Source organism: Notamacropus eugenii, chromosome 3 (assembly GCF_028372415.1).
Source record: "Notamacropus eugenii isolate mMacEug1 chromosome 3, mMacEug1.pri_v2, whole genome shotgun sequence".
Lineage (NCBI taxonomy): Eukaryota > Metazoa > Chordata > Mammalia > Diprotodontia > Macropodidae > Notamacropus > Notamacropus eugenii.
The window spans coordinates 43,792,794-43,810,149 of record NC_092874.1 but is presented as its reverse complement, the minus strand read 5'-3'; positions in this window follow the sequence as shown (position 1 = coordinate 43,810,149).

Genomic DNA, 17,356 nt, shown 5'->3' with positions numbered 1-17,356 from the left:
ATTACTAGTCCTAAAGCTTCCTTTCTCAATTATTTGCTTATTAAATTGTTCTTATTAGGGATACTTAGCACATCAAAGGGATTTTGACCAGCCCTACCTGGTCAGCAGCCTTCGGAGCAAACAGAAGGATAAACACTGAGCACAAATGATCACTTTCCTGGGCTTGACAGATGCCATAGGAAGATACTGAAACAGTGCACTGAACACAGAGGCCCTCACTTACACCTAAAGTCATTTTGGAACATGCTCATTTGTGCATTGAGGAGAGTGAGGGGGCAGCATGATTGGTAGGATGGTAAATTTAGAGCTGGGAGAGATCAGGATCCCTCCATTTATGGGGAAAAAAACTGAAGCTTGGGAAATAAAAATAATTTGCCCAAGTAGGAAGTAGCAGAGGCATGAGTCAAACCTAGGTCTTCTGATTGCATAGCCAGTACATTTTCCATTGTATCTCAAAATAGTTCTTTGTTTAGATGAAATTTGCATCATTAGAGTACTTATCCTGATGAACCAGGTTTAGGTAATCTTCAAGGAGAGGGAAGTTGGCCAGAGATTAAGATTTTATGTAGGTGACCTACCAAAAGGATCATTGGCATATGGGTCATTGAGAGTTGACTATACAAAAGTCTATCTTCCAGGTGTACATTCTCTTAAATGAGAATAAACCAAGTTACCCGAAAGATAACCGCCTCTTTGAGCTGTAGTAGGTTCTACCTCATCTACTTTCCTCATCCAGAGCTGGGGTATTAAATCACCTTTCTCTTGGAAATAAAGTAACTCAATCCCAAATTAAGCAGCTTAACCTGTCTTTCCTTCTGAACTCTGGGATTTCCAAATTCTCTACAATTTGTTCTCTACTCATTGAAGTTTAAACAAAACTCTTAAACCGAGCTCCCTCTACTTTAAATGAAGTTGTGGCTGGGCAGCCAGGCTACAATACTCAACTATCAAGACTGAGTTTGTGGGAATAGGGTTTGGTACTGAAATTAAATAAAACTTAGAGCAAAGATGATGAAATCAATTTCAGGGCCCCTTCATCATAATTGTACTGCTTGGTAATTAGATGTACATAGTCATGAAAATCAAATTTTAGCACAGTTCCCAATATACAGTAGGTGTTTACTATATGCTTATTGGATGGATCCATAGAAGTGTTATGATGAGAGTCAGGAAGAAGGAAAAGGATTGTGGCAGCTTGCCCAATCCTATGCCAAATAATTATTGCTGTGTTCACAACTCCCCAATAAGATCAGATCTTAGTGAAAAAGCCTGCCTCTTCCCTCCCTGCACTGGACACCAACAGCACCTTCCCACTGTATTATGGCCTTTCAAAACAAAGCGAGATGATTTGTTTCCATGGGGAGATTACTCACTCATTACCTTGAGCTGTTGATTTAAAAAATAAAACTTTATCGTACCTTCATCACTTGTTAGTAGTCTTCTTTTCCCTCCGATTATCTTGTATTGTTCAATCTGTGTCCATGTGGAGCTCCTCCCAAAAGAATGGATCCCCAAATCCAAGAGTTGGAATGAATGACAGAAAAGGCATTGAGGTGTTCTCCATGTGTCATAGTAAGCTAAACTACAAATTGGACATCCAGACAGTCCTGCCCTCAAGATGCTTACTTTATAGTTGAATTTAGGAAGGGAGTTTGAAGGCCAGCCACTCTGCTCGATACCTGAAAAAGAACCTTCCCTGCTATTTACTGGATGAATGAAAGGGGAACTCACTACTTTAGGAAGCAGCTCAATCCTCCCTTCCTTTGTTCTTTGTTCCTCTGGGACCAAATAACTATTTAATTCTCTCCCACATAACAGCTTTCAAGACCTACATCCTCTCTTCCCCCTACATACAGCCCAAGTCTTGCCTTCTGCTGTCTTGTTTCAACATTTCCAGTTGTTTCAACTGATTCCTCCTGTAACTTGGACTTTACCATCCTTGAAGTCCTTCCCTCCATAGGCGGCTGGGCAGGGTAGTGGATAGAACAAGGGGCCCTGGAGTAAAGAAGACCTGAATCCCACCTCAGATGCTTACTAGCTGTATGACCCTGGGCAAGGTCATTTGACATCTGAGCACCTCAGTTTCCTCAGCTGTCAAATGGGGTTAATAATAGCACAACCAATGTTGTGAAGATCAAGTGAGATAATATTTGTAAAAGTGCTTAGAACAATCTCTGGCACACAGTAAGTGCTAAGTATTATTATTACTGTCCAGCTACTAAGTCGCCTTCCTAAACCAGAGTGCCCAGAACTGAACACAGTACTCCAGATGGGATCTGACCAGGGAAGAATAAGCTCCAGAATAAGCAGATTCTGCTTTACTTCATCTTTTGTATTCCCAGCCTTGCTTTTTAAAGGTCCTTAATAAAAAGTTTTGTTGGATTTTTATTAAATAGAATTCGATCCTAGCAGGGCTGAGTGTTGTTGATTCTCTGTTTTTGTTTTTTAATTCTACTTCACTGAATCGCATAGCCATGTGTTTAGCACACAATTAGTCTGATTTGCTAAACCAGAGTGCAGTCTCCATGATAATTACTTCTGGACCTGCTAAGACTAATTAACAAGCAATCAGCAGACCCATAAAACCTTTTGTGGTTACCAAGTAACTGCAGCTTGTACCTTCAGCCTGTGTCCATGGTAAATTCAAGGTTTACCATTCTTTTCTCTTGCTGCCTCCCTACAGACCAGACTGGATGGATCGCAAATTCTGAACTATGAGACCTAAAAGAGAAATATGCCCATGTGAGGAAATACTGGTTCAACCCATCATGAACCTCCCCGTTTTGTGTCCATTTGATAACATTCGATTTTTACAAAGAACAGATAAGGGATAAAATATGAGATGCCTGATTTTGTTCTTTTCCATTCTGGAGAGCTGGAGACTTGGGGCTGGTGTAATTCATTGGCCTGCGAAGGTAATGATGACCTTACTTCAGCAGGACTGCCATTCCCTATAATGCATTGCAAGTGAACTGGACCTGTTATCTCTTTTTGAAGATAAATCATTGAAAAGAAGGGAAGTGTACTATGGGAGTCTCTTTCTTGGCTTTCAAAAAGCAGTTCCTGTGATAAATAAACCCGAGTTCCAGAAAATTCTGCCATTACCTTTAAGGGAACTGGGGAGGGCATGAGTAAATTAGGGTAAGAGGAATAAATAGGCATCTGGAGGATGCCATCATCTCCTCGTCATTGTACGTTATAGGGACATAGCCATGATGAGGGAAGTCATGGGGGGACAAAAAGAATCAAAAAAGGCATTGAGGGTTAAAGAAGGAGTGTGTGTGTGTTCGTCCTTTGTTGCCAAAGAAGGCCATGCCATCAGAGAAAACATGACATCACTTGCACTTGACTTTGTTTTGAGTGAGGGAGGGCTGTGCAGGTCACCAGCCTCACTTCTCCTCCAGAGCCATCTGAATCCAGTGACCAGATATTGATAAGAATGGCTGGAGATGACCCAGGATGAGGTGATTGGGGTTGAGTGACTTGTCCAAGGTTACTCAGCTAATGAGCGAGTGTCAAGCGTCTAAGGTGAAATTTGAACTCGAGTCCTCCTGACTCCTGCACTAGTGCTTTATCCACTGCACCACCTAGCTGCCCCTGAAGAAGGAGTAGCATGTTAAGAAAAGATACGGATGAGCCAAAGAGTATCCTGACAGGAATAACCATAGTGGTGTGAAGGGCTCTTAATTCCTTCACGTCACTTAAGAATCAGTTGAAGAGAACGGGGATATTTAGCCTAGAGAAGAGGTGCATGAAAGCTGACCCTCATCAGAAACCTAAATTATATGCAAAAAGGGATGGTTTTAGTCTTTGTATCCCCTGAACCTGGCACATAGTAGGGCTTCATAAAGGCTTGTTGATTGATTGACTGTTTGAAGGGCTGTCAGTAGGCAAAGAAATCAGACTTTTTAAGCTTGCTCTCGGAGGGCAGAAGGAGGAATACAGATAGAAATGCCAGAGAGACATATTCTTCGGTTTAAGAAAAAAACTTTCTAATGATTTTGTGGTTGTTAAGTCATGTCTGATTCTTCACAACATCATTTGGAGTCTTCTTGGCAAAGATACTGGAATGGTTCACCATTTCCTTCCCCCGCTCATGTTATACATGAGGGTACTGAGGCAAGTGAGGTTAAGTGACTTGCCCAGAGCCAGACTAACCTGTAAGCAGTTCAGAAGTGGAATGAGTGCCTTGGGAGGTAGTTGGAGCTTGGTTACTAGAGAGATCTTTTAAATAATGGGTGAGTGCAGGTAAATGTTTAACTGGGGGGGGGAGGGGGGAGGGCGTGGCATGTATGCATGACAATCTGCCTTATTAAAATTTCTCCATCACTTTCTTAAGTCTAGATAATCAATGAAACAAGAAATCAAGCCTTGATTTGTAGTCTTTATTGACTTCTGAGGTATAAACGCTCATGATGAAAACGTAACAATCAACTGATTGGGGCAGAATCCAGAACACTCTTGTCTTTAATCAAATTACTTGTCGGACATGACTTTCTGGGAATGCTTGGACTCGATGACTTCCGAGTTACCGTCTGACTCAGAAATTCTATGATTCTGGGATTCCATGAAGGTAAAAATAAAGGTAGGAAATGGTAGGGCTAGTGGGAAATGGCACGTAGAAGTGGGAGAAGGCAACAAATTCCCAGAATAGAGGTTTGCTCATGTATTAAACTTGTTATATTGGCTTTTCAGGCTCAGATGAGACTAAGCAAAGAATTATGTGGATGTTAAAAATGAAAAAGATCCAGTAGAGCCTCCAAGATTCAAAATGAACAAGAAAGGCCTCATATTGGCTAAAATATTTATAGCAGCAAAAAACTAGAAATCAGGGATGTGACATTTCTGTGGGAATGATTATTATGTGGATAAAATACAATCACAAGCTCATGGCTGCTTCTACTTTAACACAGCAGTGTCAAATAAAGCCTACTGCAAGGTGGAAAAAAAATGGCCATCATAGGCTTCCCTTAACATTAGTTCCTGAGGACAAAAATCTTAGAATTGATCTCGTTCAACTCCTGCATTTTTTAGTTAAAGAAAGAGATCCAGTTAGTGATTTGCCCCAGGTTATACAACTAGTTAGTCAAAAAGCTGAGACCAACCTTAAGTCTCCCAGCTTCATCAGAGGGGACATGGGACATGGATGTCAAACAAAAAAAATGGGACAACTCTAAAATAATACTGCTAACAATTAACATTTTTACAGCATCCACTATGTGTCAGGTACTTTACAAATACTACCTTTGATCCTCACAATAATCCTGAGAGGTCGGTACCATTATTATCCCCATTTTACAGGTGAAGAAATTGAGGGGCCCACCATTAAAGTGTCTGAAGTGTAAGGTTTGAACTCAAGTCTTTTTGACTTCAGGCTCAGCTGCCTCTTAACTCCAAAGTGTGATTTGATCATCACTTCATCACACAATAGAATTGTAGATCAGTAAAGCTGCTTTCTTCTCCTTTCTCCATTGAACTGCCTTGCTTTCTGATGTTTGACAATTAGTGATCTCTTCCTTAGGCTTAACGTGTCATATCTCCAGGAGACCTCAGCACTTGCGGGTCTAATGCACTGAGCCCTTTTGGGCCATTGACACTTTATTTTAGGCCATCAGGTCACTAGCAGGGATGAGACACTGGACCAATAATGCTGATAGGCTAGGAATCTTGTCTGCTCCACAGTTTTGCTTATGGCCAACCTTACACACCAAAGATAGCTTTAAAAATACGACATGAATACAATATTATATACCATACATTGTTGTTCAGTTGTTTTTAGTCATGTCTGCCTCTTCATGGCTCCTTTTGGGTTGTCTTGGTGTTTTGCCATATCCTTTTCCAGCCCATTTTACAAATGAAGAAACTGGGTCAAACAGGATAAGTGACTTGCCCAGGTTCACACAGCTAGTTTCTAAAGTCAGATTTGAACCCTGATTTCAGGCCCAGTACTCTATCCAGTGTTCCACCTAGCTGCCCATTATATATATCTCATTCTCAGAAGGGGTCAAGAGTTTTACTAGACTGACAGAAGCAGTCGAAGACATAAAAATGCTTTATATGTTGGAAGGAAGATATATGCCTTCCAGAAATATGGAAGAAGGCTTATAGATTAAATAATCAAACCTTGCCCAGTTAAATATTTTGATGTAGACAGAGGGCCACCAGTCTTGGAGTCAAGAAGAATTGAATCCCACTGTTACTATGAGTAAATCATTTAATCCTTCAGTGTTCTCTCCTCAACTTTTCCCCACAACTCCCAGGTAACTAAGGCTACAGGCCACCATGAGTTACTGATCTTCAAGAGTGACAGGAGTTTTCTCACTGGGAATTCTCCATACAGATGAAAACACAGGCTCACTGCCCCCTAGCAAGGTCTTCTATAGAGACAAAGACTCTGGGTGATGGGCTTTGTTAGATTTCTGGTAGTCTTTCCAAAGAGTTCTGTTTCACCAAAATCTCCTAATTCTGTAGTTGATCCTCCTACCTTAGGAAACCACCAAGGAAGAGGGGTTATGGAATAATGTAGAAGGGACCCAACACCCTGTTTCCTTTCCTCAAAAAAAGTGGGGAATTATGAAATCTAGTAGAGACAAGAATTTGAGAACCAGTCATGAAGACCTATGTCCAGATCCCACCTCTAACCTCAGCTGTGTTGACCTCACCATTGGCCTATTGATCCTTTCAACTCTCTACATCATCCATAAGATAAGGCTCACAATATTTCACAGGCTATTATGGGGGTGGGCATTGTGTATAAAGTATTTTGTGAACTTCAGAGTTCTTTATTAATTTCTATTATTATTTTTGCTGTGTTGTATGAGGGTAGTTGGCAGATCTCATCTGACCCCACGTCTCTGCTTTTCTCTTCTATTTGCTTCCTTCCTACTGCTCCTTTGCTTGTCCTGCCTTTGTAAAATTTGGGGGTGGATATTGTTTAAGCAAGAGAACTAGCTACCCAAGAAAGCCCTGGAGAGAAATGCCCTCCCTTGCTCAGCTCACTTCAGAAGGAGAAGGAGGGCCCCACTGAAGGTGTGTGCTCCGTCTGAGGTTCTTTTTGCCATTAAATCCCACACACTGTACTTGTGTAACTGTCAGTCCAGTTTTTTTCAGATTAGCATCTCTAAATTAATTTTGTGTTCCGCACACTTGCATAAACATGTTTGTTCAGCAGACCGGATGGGACCCTTCGAATCTGGTACAGAAAACAAAACGGCAGGACATGACAACATCTAAGTGCAGATGCTGACTTCATTCATGCACCGCAAGAACCCTTGCTTCATTAGTCACTGTCTCTGGCTTTCCCTTTCTGTAGGATTCCCAGGCCTTGCTAAGCTTCTCCAAACAGTCAAATGTTGCTGCTTTTGAAATATAATATTGGTAATCCTTCCTGGAGCTTAGGTGGGCTTCTTCTAAATTGGGTAAGGAGGATTACAAAGCAGCAGAGGAGAAAATAAGGAAATGGAAGCAGGCTTTCATTTAAAATCCGTTGATAGTCTCCAGTCCCCATTTTGCTAACTGTCCTCTCCTTACAAGGGTTTTGGGGTACCTTCTACTACTGTCTAAACTTCACATTAGATCATTGGCTCTCATGATCTCTGGGACATTCTCCTATCATCCTTAACTATGACATCTGGTTCCTAATTTGTGTCTTCCCTCTGGGCCCTGCCCTCTTCCTCAGGGACTTGGGAATCACATTAATTCTTGCTTCAACACCCAGACTTCACAGTTCGATGATATCCAGTTGGACTTCATCACCACTTGAAACGGCTTATTCCATATTGCAGATTTTCAGAATTAAGCAGCATTTTTCTTATACAATCTCCTCTCTCCACCCATATTGTCATCATCTTTCATCTGGACTGTTACAATAGCCCCCTAGTTGCTATCCCTGCCTCAGATCTCTCCCTACTGTATTCCATCCTCCAATCAGCAGCCAAAGTGTTTTTCCCAACATGGCCCAACCATGTCCCTCCACTTACTCAGGAATCCCCAGTGATTCTCTGTCATCTCTTGGGATCAAATACAATGGCTCTGATGGCATTCAAGGCCCTTCCCAATCCAGTCTCTTCCTGCCTTTCTGCTCTTACACCTGACTCTCCTCCACATTCTCTACAATCCCGTTGCATTGGCCTAATTGCAGTGTTCCTCTCACAATTCCATCACTAACTGTCCTCCATATTTGAACTGCTCTTCATTCTCAACTTTTCCTTTTGGCTTCCTTAAAGACTCAGCTTAAGTCCAATCTTTGGTGGGAGATCCTGGGCTTTTCCTGGTCCCCAGCTGCTAATGCCTTCCCTCTGACTTTTCCTCCCATTTAACTCTATACCTGGTATGTATATAGTTAATTGTGTGTTCTCTCATTAGAATGTGAGCTTCTTAAAGGAAGGGATAGAGTTCTTGGTTTATTTTTTTTCCTTGCCTTTCTTTGTATTCCCTGAATATTTACCAAAGTGCCTGATGTGTAGTAAGTGCTTACTAAACACTTGTTGACTGACCTAAGCAATCATTCAGTCCAGTCTGAGAAAGAGTCCCCACTTCAACATAGCAGATAAGATGTCATCTAGCTTCTCTCCAGTAAGGACAAAACCCATTACCAGTCAAGGGAAGCCATTTGATTTTCATTACTTTAATCACTGAATTGATCCTACCCTCCTCTACTTGTCAAAGACTTGAAGTCTGCTTTTATGACCTCTCTAATGCTTCTCTGCTCTGGCTAAACATCTCATTGCTTCACCAGTTTTACATGTGGCATAAATTCAACGCGCTTTGCAGTCTCACATGCCCCCTTTTGGACATCATTCAGCTTACCAATATTAAGGTGGACTAAGGTGGCTGCTCAAATCCTTCCTTAGTTCTGCAATTTTGTGATCCCAAGTTATGTAGCAAGTGGTTTCAAATGGTGATGGGACTTCATATACCCTTCCCTTCTCTCAAAAGAAATATCCCTGTTTCTTGCCAAGGTTAACCCATTCTCTTATCCACAGTTAACACATTCTTTTATCCAAGATTAACCCATTCTCTTATGTCGCATGTTATTCTCTCCCACATCCTGGAGGTTATTGCTTCAGTGAGTGTCCCTCCCTGTTCCCATGAATCATTAAATTCTTACTTTTGCCTCTCCCTACAAATATGCTCAAATCTTCTGCCTGCTGAAAAAAAATGTATTCTTTCCAAAAGAATGCTAACTTCCCTCAAAGTACTCTTCCCTTTGTTTCCAAAAGAATGGAGATGGAAAGTAGACTATTGTTTAGTCTAGACATTTCCACTTGTTTATTTCTTACACTCCTCCTACATGAACTTTCCCAAAACAAGTCCCTCTTCCCTCATGCCCCTCCAAACCCCTTGCAAAAAAAAAAGACCCCAACTTACTATGCTTCTTGAATGGTTATTAAAGTTCAAAGACCTTATTCTGGCACTCAATGAAGCACCTTTAAAATTTGCCCCTAAACTTAATTTTTCCAGGGTTATCTCACTTTGCTTCATGGATGATTTCTTGCAGTAAGAACAAGAGATGACAAACCTATATGCCCTTTTGGTAACTGCAAAATGTCAAGGGACCTAGAGGAAGGCCTTTAGTACATTTGGTGGGGCTGCCAGGGAGAATTTGAAGGAAAACAGGTATGGACAGGTTACAGTCCGCACCAGGGGAGGGAATTTTTCTCTTTCTTTTCCTTTACTTCAAGCAAGTTCATCCTGTGGTGTTCTACCTCTGTCTGTTTGTGCAGGTTCTCTTACCACCTTGCCTTTAATTAACTCCCAACCCAAGATATTGGATTCCTTCTCATTCTTGACTAGGAAGCTCAAATATGACCATCACTAAGGTTTTACTAAGCCTGGTGAGAAGTGATTTCCCCCACCTCTGAACTCCTCTCTGATGACACAGAATACTTAAAGATTAAGTGACTAACCTATTCATGGTCACACAAGTAATAAACCTCAGGGGCAAAATTTGAACCCAGGCATCTGTTGGTCTAATACCTCTTTCCAACAGAGAGTTAGTTATTCCTCTTAACTCCTTCTCCAGTGCCACTTCATAAAGTGGCGGTGACTGGTTTCTTGAAGGGTAGGCTGGCCAGCATAGTGGAAGGTCCAACAGGTTCCCCCAGCTACAAAGCCTTCCATGGGGTCCTCATCATAGATGGTATATCTCTTGCCTAAGGGCCAAACTAGCTTAGTTTCCTCAAAGTCAGGATTTACTTTCTTTCCCCTTTTAAACCTTCCTGTCCAAACATCCTTGCATCAATTGAGGGCATTACCATCCTCCCAGTCAGCCAGGGTTACACCCTCAGAGTTATCCTCTAGTTACCCTCTCCTTTACCCCCATAACAACAGAGTGCTGTTGATTTTGTTTTGTTGACTTTGATTTTCCATCTCTGGATCCATCTCAGTTCTTCCCTTCTTCCCACTCACATGGCTACTGCCATAGTTTACAACCTTATCATCCCTTTATTACTATATACTGAACCATTACTATAACTTCCTAATTGATTTCCCTCAAGTTTCATCTGTCTCTAATACATTCTCCTTTTGGCTATTGAAAAAATTCCCTAAAGCAAAGGTGTGATCAGGTCACTCCCCCAATCAAAAGTCCTCCATGGCTCCATATTACCTTTAGGATAAAATGCAAATTCCTCATCTTAGTAATTATATTTCTCTACAATATAACCCCAGCCCACCTCTCCTGCCTCATTTCAGATTATTCCTTCTCTTGTTCCTTATAAGGCAGCCAGTTGACTCAGATTCTCTGACTTTTGGTGTTCTGTCTCCCATTCCCATGCTTTTTCTGTAACTGCTTCCTCTTGGGATATACATTTGTTGAATTTCATTGATCCAGGTCCTGAGTTTCATTCAAAACTCCTCTTAGGGACTCTGTTCTTCTACAAGCATTTTTTATGCCCCCAGCTGTCACTGTTCTCTCCTCAAATTTCAGTATCTAGCCTTTATTCATTTGTGTATTGAGGCAGCCAACTGAGGCAGCAGGGTAACAGAGTGGTTGGTCTTGGGAATCAGGAAAACTGGAGTTTTAATCTTGGTTCAGATACTTATTAGCTGTATGACCCTACCCAAGTCACATAACATCTCAGTTCCGGTTCCCTCATCTGTAAAATAGGGATAAATAACAGCACTCACCTAGCAGTGTCTTGTGAAGACTCAAAGAGATCAGGAGAGTAAGCTTTTATATAGCATCTACTAAGTACTGTGCTAAGTGCTTTATAAATGCTTTTTTATCCCCACAACACCCTGGGAAGTAGATGCTGTTACTTTTGAAGTGTTCACTATGTGTCATGGTAAGCCAAATTCTTGGGGTTACACATTGGACATAGAAACAGTCCCTGCCCTCAAGGAACTTACTTTATAGTTGAATTTAGGAAGAGAGATTAAAGGCCAACCAAGTCTGATGCATACTTGAAGAAAGAACTCTCCCTGCTATTTACTAGATGAATGAAGGGAGAACACCAGTACCTCCCTTGGACAGCTCCTTTCCATTTTTTGTCTGTTTGCTTTTTTGTTTCTTTGTCTGTTCTTTTGTTCTTTGTTCTTCTGGGGCCCAGCAGAACAATTTAATCCTTCTACCACCTGATAGCTTTCAAGACTGCCATCTTGTCCTTATTCATTCCTTGTGAGTTCTCCAATCCCCTCTGAGAGATGAAACTCTTACCACAATACTATTAAGATCAAAGAATCACAGGATGACACAATTTTAAAACTAGAGGGGACCTTGACCACCATCTAGTCAGAAAGAATAGTCACTATAACTTTCCTGATGAATGTTCATCTAGGCAGAGCCAGGATTTTAACTCAGGTTCTCTGATTCCACACGTGGCACTCTATATGCTCTGAGGAAGGGCTTAGAAATCATAAATGCACTTGTGGAATCCATAGTCCATGATCTGGATTTGTGGTCAGAGAATTTGGGTTTGAATCTTCACTCTAATATTTCCTGTCTCTGAAACTTTGGACAAGTCATTTCATTTTTCTAGCTTTGTTTTCCTCTCCTGTAAAAGATAGATATTAGACTAAATGACCTCGAAAGTCATTTGTAGCTCTACAAGGGCATGGAAGATGTCCATCAGTCCTCCTTTGCTCTCAACATGTGGCCAGGCTATCGTCTCTTTCAATTTCAATCATACATTTTAAAAAATGAAATCCTTTGAATACTTTCTTCTTTTGAAATACCTCATTTGTAACAGACCATTGTTTTGCTGACCATTCACACTTACCATGAGCTCCGTTTGCCCTTGGGTAGAATCTTGTCTTCTCTACATTTTTCAATTAGTTGCATGATGGTAAAGATATTGTCTTCCGTAGAGTAGCACTTGAGAAAGCCTGCCTCTTCCCTTCTGATAACCTTCCACAGGATACCCTTGTGTGTGTAGACATTATTATAGGAATTGCAAATAGAAGGAAAAGTAAGCAAATGGACCTGTAGCTTTAATGCTGTCCTAGCTTCCTTTGGGGGAAGGTGCAATAGAGATCTGAGGTTTTCCTATTCCTTTGGTAGTTTCTTCTCCCTTGAGAATTATTCCCTCAGCATTCTCAATAATTTCATCTCCTTCTACGTGGACCTCCTCCATGTAAACTTGATCTAGTTGCACTTGCCATCTTTGTTTCCTTCAAGTTTTAAGTTCACTTCCTCTATTCAGGCCCTTGACTTCACTGGGATGGAGAGTTCCTTCCACATATAGAGAGATTTTGCACAACCTGCCATGTTAAAGAGTTGCCTGGGGAATGCATTGAAGGAGAGCAACTGTACCATACTCAAGATGGCAGCCAGCAGGAGGCTGCCAAAGGAGTTTGAAGAAATCTGCAAATGTGGAATGAAAAACTTCTGTAACATCCAGGTTGATGATACTAATTTATTGGCCTGTCAAGGCCTGTCTTGACAAGCCTCCACATGACAAGAAAACCTTCAAAATGGAAATCATCTTCCCAGCAAAGTGTCCATTCAGATCACCTAAAATCACATTAAAAAAAAAAAAAGATTTACCACCCTACTAGCATTGACAGAAAAAGGTAATTAGTACCAGTAATTAGTGCTGAAAACTTGAAGACAGAAGCTAAAACTGACCAAGTCTTCCAGTCCTTCCTAGTATTGATGAAAAACCCTTTCCCTGAGCACCCATTTCAGGTTCACTTAGCTGAAGAATACTGGAAGGATTATAAAAAAATTCTATAAGAACACTGAAGAGTTTATTTTTTTTTTAATGTGGAGGAAAGCAACCTATAGACCAAAATCTTCCTTGATTAATTCTTATTAATATAACTACTGGAGATGTGGAACAGTATATTTCAAATACCCTGCAAATATGCTTCTGGAAAATTGACCAGTACCATCACTTGTTGTTAACTTGTGGCATTTATCAACTTTCTGTAGTTTTCTTAATCAGAAGTGACCTAGGGAAATATCAAAGAAAGGATTAAATTTTTAAGGTGTTTTTTTTTTATGTTGCCTGGGGCATTGAGGTTAAATGACAGACCCAGGGTAACTTGGCTAATATAGGTCATAGGTAGAACTTGAACACAAGTCTTTGTGATGTTGAGTTATCAGTTCTGTATCCACTATACCACTCTGTCTCTCTAGTGTTACAGAAATACTTGTATTTATTTATGCCGTCTCATATCTGCTTATCATAGTTACAATTTGATCATGAAATTTCCTTGAGATAATGCTGCCTAGTTCTCCCACCCAATTTTTTTCTAATTTTTTCCTTTGCTTTCTCTTTGCCTTACATGATGATAGTACTCATAATTTTCCAAAAGATTTTATATATGAATTTGTGTTTGTCCTTCATTCTCGAAGGGGACCATGACATCAAGACGATGACATGACTTGCAGTTGACTTTGATTCTCCTCCAGAACCATCTGAGTCCAGTGGCCTGATATTCATCAAGATGACTAAAGATGGCCCAGGATGTAGTGTGAGACCACATTATCACCTCACTTTGAGTGAGATATATCCATTTAATGAGTAGGCTTTTTTAAGTAGTTACTCAAGGGTTGGCCCCCTTAATAAAAAGAAATCAAACTAGGAGGGGAAGACCTTCAGGCTTCCTGGGTAAAAGAGAAACAGTTACTATTTAGTATTTACATTCTATAGTATTGTCATTGGCCGCCATATTGTTCTGCTTAACAAGCAAGTCAAGTTTGCTGACCAAGGTAGTTTTTAGGTTCTTTTGGTCTTTTCACTATGATGATCAATTTATAACAGTTAAACGTCTGTATCAATTGTTACAATTGGGGGGGGGGTGTCAATAACTTGTTTAATTGGGGCAACTAGATGATGCAGTAGATGGAGTGCCAGCCCTGGAATCAGGGATATGGACTCAGATACTTACTAGCTGTGTGACTCTTGGCACCCTTAACCCTGTTTCTCTATCTGTAAAATAAGCTGGAGAAGGAAATGGCAAATCACTCCAGTATCTTCGCCCAGAAAACCCCAAATGGAGTCATGAAGACTCAGTTACATCTGAAAACAACTGAACAATAAAACTTGTTTAATTAGATCAGATTGAAATTTCTAATCATATCTGTTTGTTTCTCATTTTTATTCTTCTGGCTTTAATTTTGATTTTTCCTCAAAAAAAGTCACTGTTCAAACTCTACATGGACAATTGCTTTAGAAATGAATATAAGTAATGTTATAACCTATCTGTTAAACATTAAGCAACTTCATTTTTTGCAGTGTCATTCAGTGTTCTCCATATCTAGGGCCATGTGATTCTTTTCTTAAAGAAGGTTTTTACAATATATAAACATGAGGCTTTATGTAGTCCATAAATTTTTGACCCTCACATTTCTTTCTCTTGAACCATACTATCCAATATTTTTCCATCAACCTTTCCAATTTGCACCTCTGCATTAAAGTTACTGAATATCAAAGCACATTGATTTAATTTGGAAGGTCTTATCAAGGCCTTCATAGAATTTCTCTACTTATTTTACCTCTGAAACAGATGTTGGCATATAAACTACAGTAATTTTCATGGTGGTCTCTGCTAATACTTATCATAAGCGTGGTAACCTGAGATGAACAAATGTCCCATGAAGCAATGTTTCTTGTTGCCTTTGGATTCACAATGAAATCCAATCTTGCAGCTCCTCTATTATTCTCTCTAAGGAGAACCTTTGAAGCATCTTTCTACTTAGCTGTAATTTCCTTCTCCTGTTTTTGTTGTGGTGAGAATGTCAAGATTGATATAATTCCTTCAGTTAACAATCCACTCATTGGTCACTGGACAAGGATCTCAAATTTAGAAGATCAACAGCTGAGTTTTTGTTTTAGAAGTGATTTAAGAACTGTGTGATTATTCTCATGCTCTGATTTATTCCCTGCCACTTTGTTGGCATCATTGAAGAACAGGGTGAAACACAGGAATGAGGGCCATTTTGGACTTTTCTTTGCTTTGTGAATTGGTATGACCAAAGAATTGGTCACCAAATGACCAGCTTACATAGTGGCTGACAAGCCTCTCTGTAGTTACCCAAGCCCACACCACTGAGAAAGGACTTGAGGCCTTTCCAATGTAGTAGAACTTTGCGGATCTTGTATTCAGTTAGCATAATCTTTGAGAACCCATGGCCATCTCCGTCACCATCAGGATGAGGCATCCAATTTGGATGCAGCCTACAAGTCATGCCATTTTTTCCCTCTTCTTACTTTCTCATGACTAGGAAAAACCGATGAGAGAAGCCAGAGAAGAATGAGAGAGGTAAAAGGGGAGGAATGGTGCTGTGTCATTACTCAAAATGAAAAGGCAAAACAGAAACTGGGGATAGAATGGGGCTTTGATCAAAAGTTAACAGTAGGAGAATGCCCATTTCACTGGTCAATTACATGAACATCTAAAACGGCTTCTTAACCTGGGGTCCATCATTTCCAGGCGGGTCTGTGAACTTGGATAGGGAAAAAAAAATCACATTATTTTCAGTAACTTCTAGCATTGCCTTCAGTTGAAAAAATAAAATTATTATGATGTTTTGCCAGATTGCCAATGGGGTGGGGGTCCATGACCCCAAAAGCATGAGGAGTCCTTTATGTAGAATGAGCCTGCGTAGATGCAATGGCAAAAATGAACTCAATGGACTTTACAGATCTATGTTCAAAGTCCTATCTGGGTGACCTTGGGAAAGTCATTTAATTTTCTGGGCCAGAGTTTTTTCATCTATAAAATGACAGCTTTGAACTAAATGGCCCTCCTTGGTCTGAACTGATGACCCCTCTGAAAGATCAAAAGAGATGAAAGAAGTTTCTCTGGTGAGAAACAGCAGCCAGCTAATTCCTCTGGTTTCCTTAGTCAGCTAGGGTTAAGAATATGAAGAAAAATTACTAAGTTGGTTTTGAAAGACTCATTTTCCTTAAAACTCCTCCCCTCCCCCAAAAGCCACAAAATTTACTCAAGACAAAGTGAAAAAGTAAGATCGTAGGATCAGAGTTAAAAGAAAGCTTAAAAAGTCAAGTGATCCAGCCTCTTAGTTTGATTTATTGTCTAAATTTTTAAAAAATATTTTGAACTTGGGACACTCAAAATACCGTGAGCATTTCATCAAATCTTTTGACTTTACAGATGGGAAAACCAGGGCCCAGTTGAATGCTTTTTCTTGCTATTAACCTGGAAAACCATCAGTAAGATTTTCCCAACTGAACGTCGTTCCCCAGCTAAGGCAACTTAGGTCTGGCTGGACTTCCTGTCTGTCCCATCGCCTCATTAACATTCATCGATACTGACTCAGGGTAGAAGCCACAGAGCCAAGGTGCAGTGTGGAAAGAACACTGAATGTCTGGCTGGAAGCCCTCTGACATAGTGTCCTTAGGATTTCATAAAGACCCTGCCACAAGTTCTACGGATGCCCCAGTGAAAAGGTCCATTTGGCCCTCCATTGTCCAGAACAGTGGGTGACTGCATTTTCTCTCACCTTCAGTCACCCAGGGGACAGTCTGCATCTTCTGCCTGCATCATTCTTACCTCCTACCTCATTTTCCCTCTGTACCCACATCATTCCTCTTTGTCCCCTCTCTTTCTCCTTTTCCTACCCATGGGAAAGGAGGAGGTGGATCTGGGAAAGCAATCTTCCAGTCCCTAGAATCGGCAGCCAGAATAAAGCTGCTTTAATTGTGCCCTGGAAATGTGGATTTAGCTGGAGTTCAGAGCAACAGGGAGTGATTTTATTTAACATGGGCAATTTCGGAGAAACACCCTCACAGTGCTTGAAGACATGCAAGCCTGACCTTTGAAGAGCCACTGAAACAATTCTTTCTTGTGGTGTTTAATTTCCACTGCCTCCTAATTTATTCCACACACAAGCTCTCGCCGTTAAAATACCAGGGTGGGATTTGGCAGTGGAATATCGAAGGAG